At 37.9% G+C, this 5,244-nt stretch overlaps 1 pseudogene; it reads left to right on the forward strand.

Annotated features, from left to right (window-relative positions):
- Nucleotides 1-3,297: 3,297 nt before the first annotated feature.
- Nucleotides 3,298-3,451, forward strand: LOC129846048 (U1 spliceosomal RNA; annotated as a pseudogene).
- Nucleotides 3,452-5,244: the final 1,793 nt, after the last annotated feature.

A 5,244-nucleotide genomic window follows, 5' to 3' on the forward strand; every position in this document is an offset into this window, starting at 1 on the left:
AATTCAGATTATAAAATACTGACTAAAGTTTTGGCTAAGAGGATGAAAATGGTGATTGGAAGTATTATTACATCAACACAAGCCTACGGAATACCCGGAAGAGATGTTGCCGATGTAATTTGTACAATTAGAGATGTTGTTAATCAAATGAAAAATGAAGGTGGTATAGTTTTAAGTTTAGATTTTAAGAAAGCTTTTGATAAAGTGGAACATAGTTTTCTACTACAGACTTTGGAGAGGTTTGGTTTTGGGCCAAAATTTGTATCTTGGATTAACTTGTTGTATAGTGGAGCAAAAAGTTGTGTTAAATGTAACGGAGTGTTAACAGATACTTTCCCTATAGAGAGGTCAGTAAGGCAGGGTTGTCCTTTGTCAGCTCTGTTGTACAGTGTTTCTACAGAACCTTTAGCTGTTTTAATACTTGGAGACAAAGAGGTGAGGGGTGTGGGAATCCCAGGTGGTGGTGTCAGTGTTATACATCAGTACGCTGATGACACTACTTTTACTGTGAAGGATGTAGGTAGCATTGAAAGCATTATGAAAATCATAGATATCTATTGGAAGGCATCAGGGGCTGAAGTTAATATAGAGAAGACGGAAATTATGTTCTTTGGGGATATCAATGCAAATAAGTGTGAGATTCCATTTAAGGTAGCTAAGGATTTTATGAAGGTGCTGGGAGTACATATTGGTGTAGAGGAGAAAGAGGCAAGGGATATAACTTGGACAGGGATCCTCAATAAAATCAAGCAAACTTTGAATTTCTGGAAAAATAGAAAATTAAAGTTAAAAGGTAAAATAATTGTAGTAAATGCTTTGGTATCATCTAAACTTGTGTATGTTTTGGGAGTTCTAGACATGCCAGAGTGGGTTCTAAATGAATTGAATAATGTAGTGTCTAATTTTATATGGGATGGTAAAGGTGTTAAAATTGCGCAGAAAACATTGATAGCAGACTATGATGATGGAGGTTTAAAACTTGTAGATTTGGATGTTAAAAGAAAAGCTATTAGGATAAAAATAGTAAAGAAATATTTGTATGACAGCTTAGATTATGGCTGGAAACATTTTTTCAAAGTCTATTTAGATGAGAGTGGTGGATGTGAAGATAATGGTTTGTTGATGGGTCTTAAAAGGAAAATGTGTGAAAAGGTACCAGATTTTTATAAAGAAGTGTTAAATGCATGGGCAGAGTTGTTGCCTAATGTGTATTATGAGTGTGGGCATATTGACCTAATTATGAATCATCCTGTTTTTCTGAATGAGAAACTTAAGTACAAAGAAAAGGTGTTATATAGTGAAGTATTCATGAGTGCAGGTCTTAGACAAATAAAAGATTACACATATGAGGTAATTCCAGGTTTTTTTCCTGAGGAAGTTATTTTTGATACCATCCATGAATGGGATGTAGAGGTGGGTAGGGGAACAGTGAGAAATATGTATGAGAAGATAAAAGAAAGTATACCAAGTAAATGGGTGGATTTAATAAATAGTGAAGTTGTTAGGGAAGATTTATTTGTCTTTCCAAATTTGTTTATTGGTAACAGTAAGGAGAAGGCTCATTTATCTAGTATCCCAGTGAAAAGATTCTATAAAATAATGGTAGAGAAAAATGTGAAAAGGCCAGCTGCGGAGAAAGTTTGGAAAGGAATTTTTCCGACTTTGGACGTAAAAAAGATATGGAAAACTTTAAATGTAAAATATAATAGTATGGAATGTGAAAGTAACGATTTTAAAATAAGGCATAATCGTATATGTACAAAAGTGGTTTTACATCAAATCAATAGGGAAATAAATAGAGAATGTGACTTATGTGGTGAGTCACCGGAAAATTTAATGCATTTGTTTGTGGAATGTAAGGAGTTAAAAGATTTATTTTGTAAAGTAAAGGGAATGATTCATAGAAACTGGGGGGGTGATATTTTGAAAAAATATGTGTGGGATGAATTGGTGTTATTTGGCGTGTCTGGTAAATGTGAGGGTGTTAATGTGGGTTTGTTGAATGTTGTTTAGAGTTTCTTGAGGTATGCTATTTTTTGTAGGAGGAATTATGCTTTTTTTGAGGGGAAGAAGGTAAGGGTGTGGGATATTTTTGTAGTATTGTTAAAGAAGCATATAGATATGTTTTATTGTTATGGAAAGGAATGTTTTGATGAAGCTTTTGTGGAGGGGAGTGGGTTGATTTCAAACGTGGATGGTGGAAGAATCACTTATAATTTCTGAAAGTATTGGTATGTTTATTAATTTATTGGTTTTCATAGTTGTTCGGGAGTTGATTTCAACATGCCTGTTTTGTGAGATTGGATTTTATGTTAGGCTTTTATTAATTTTTGTTGTATTTTATTTATTTGAGGTCTTTGATTTGATAGGGGTGAATTGTTCACCTGCCTATGTTAGTCTCGGTTTTTGTGTATTGTACATTTGATAAAATATTGTAATTAAAAACTTTTTTATAATAATAAAAATAAAAATAAAAATACGCCCGATCTCGTCTGATCTTGGAAGCTAAGCAGGGTCGGGCCTTGTTAGTACTTGGATGGGAGACCGCCTGGGAATACCAGGTGCTGTAAGCATTTTGGCCACTAGGGTGTCCTCTTGCATTATTTCATCAGCATCGCTGCCTTGTAGTAAGCATTTGATGCTGAATTGACTAAATGCATGGGCTAGTGGGCTAGTCTCCCATGCCCTTTTAATACAATCAAAGTTCCTTGTGCTGCCAGGGAGCAACTGCCTTTTATTTATAAGACAAATAAGAATATGGTTACTGAATGCAGCTTGTGTGTGCTTTGTGCTCCCTCACCCTGTTCAAATGATTAAAGGAAATACTGCTGGTGAGGAGTGGAACTGGACTGGTGTCTGATGGCCCTGTGTTTTCCATGGTGGAATTACAACCCTTCTTTTAACGGTGTAAATCAAAAATACAAGAGAATGTGAGATGTTATCGATAATACATCAATTGGTTTTATGCATTTGTCTGTGTGTGTGTGTGTGTGTGTGTGTGTCTGAATGTGATTGGATTTCGTCATATCGCATACATTTGTGATATAAGACAGGTTAAGATATTCAAAAGCTATTGGTGATTTTTTTACAGTGTTGCATGATGGGAATCTAGTGGTTCACTGATATAATCTAGGAAACAAAATAAACTACTTTTTCACCACTCTGTCTGCAAGTGCATTCCTAAACGGCATTTAACGGAGGTCGATGTGATGTGGTATGATCAGAACACAAAGTGGTTACCTTCAGCCGAAAATGTTGTCACTGGAGAGACTTGCCCTCCACCGATGAATGTAACTCATACTTACCTGGCAAGGGAGATACCGTGATCAAGAAGGCGGTTCACCCAGGGCGAGTCTCAGCCATTGCACTCTGGCTGTGCTGACCCCTTGTGAATTTTCCAAATGTGGGAATCTCGATTGCAAAATTTATGGTATTGCTCGTTTGCGCTTTACCCTGATGTCTTTGTTAATGATAAACCGTTGCTTGGCGGCAGGCTCAAGGATGACTTGAGTCAACTGACTGTGCTTATGGAGATCTTTGAAGTCAGTTGTGAAGGAGACTTTGTGGACCAATCGAAAGGTGGAAACATTTGTTTGTAGCAAAATATTGTTGGCATTTTGTCGAAACATTATGTTGCGAAATGCAGCATTGTATTTATGCCACGCTGGTACTTCAATCAGGAGATAGTTGATCAGCCACTCTAACCCCCCCCGGTCATGATGTGTCATGCGCTTCCAATATGAAATTGTCCATACATGCGTTCCTCCTTAGCACAGAACAATGCAATAGGTTTTCAACATCCAGAGCTTTTGTGTATTTATTTTGGCTAGTAGGATAGCTGCATGGGAAACTGTTGCTGATGATGTATTTGTCAGAAGTCATTGTATTTGTCCGTTTTTTCCCACAAGGCTGAAATATGTGCCCTCGCTTAGAAATGTTTGCAAGGTTTGTTTGTATTTCATCCATGCAGCATTGTATTTATGCCACGCTGGTACTTCAATCAGGAGATAGTTGAGAAGCCACTCTAACCCCCCCCCCCCCGGTCATGATGTGTCATGCGCTTCCAATATGAAATTGTCCATACATGCGTTCCTCCTTAGCACAGAACAATGCAATAGGTTTTCAACATCCAGAGCTTTTGTGTATTTATTGTGGCTAGTAGGATAGCTGCATGGGAAACTGTTGCTGATGATGTATTTGTCAGAAGTCATTGTATTTGTCCGTTTTTTCCCACAAGGCTGAAATATGTGCCCTCGCTTAGAAATGTTTGCAAGGTTTGTTTGTATTTCATCCATGCAGCATTGTATTTATGCCACGCTGGTACTTCAATCAGGAGATAGTTGAGAAGCCACTCTAACCCCCCCCCCCCCCCCGGTCATGATGTGTCATGCGCTTCCAATATGAAATTGTCCATACATGCGTTCCTCCTTAGCACAGAACAATGCAATAGGTTTTCAACATCCAGAGCTTTTGTGTATTTATTGTGGCTAGTAGGACTGCTGCATGGGAAACTGTTGCTGATGATCTATTTGTCAGAAGTCATTGTATTTGTCCGTTTTTTCCCACAAGGCTGAAATATGTGCCCTCGCTTAGAAATGTTTGCAAGGTTTGTTTGTATTTCATCCAACTATCTGTGCTACAAATGGATGGCTACAGTATATGTAATTTCTTCCACTTTTTGAGTGAGCCAAAGTTCAAGCTGCTTATCTAATTGGTGAGAATGCAATGTCTGTTTATCAGACTCACTTTGACTTTATATGGTGTACCAAGAGATGTGCATTTGCTTACGGCCATACCAGCCTGAATACGCCCATCCTGATTGGAGAAGTGACGACAGGTGCGAGTGTTTGAGCTGTGAGTAAGTGTTTGCTGGAGAGTGTTTGCTCGAGAGCTATTTTTGTTAATTATTTGGATTTCGAAAAATAATATTTTTGTTCTTGCATTTGAATACTTTTAAGTTTGGTTAGTCTTCCCCCCCTTGCAGTTTTGCTGCTTGGGGGAGAGTTTTTTTCGGATTTTTTGAATTGCTATGACGGACAACATGGAAACGACAAACGGAATGGACAAGGACAACGAAAATGCGCAACGGAAGAAAAATGAAGATAAAGAAGGAATGAAATATGGAAAAGAATACACGGTGGCAATTGAGTTGGAAGGAGAAGACAAGGTGACGACAATGGAACTACTACGAGCAATTAAGGAGGTGTGTGGAGAGGTGGTGGGATGCCGAATGAAAGGTGAGAA

The sequence above is a fragment of the Salvelinus fontinalis genome, unplaced genomic scaffold (genome assembly GCF_029448725.1).
Source record: "Salvelinus fontinalis isolate EN_2023a unplaced genomic scaffold, ASM2944872v1 scaffold_0434, whole genome shotgun sequence".
NCBI lineage: Eukaryota > Metazoa > Chordata > Actinopteri > Salmoniformes > Salmonidae > Salvelinus > Salvelinus fontinalis.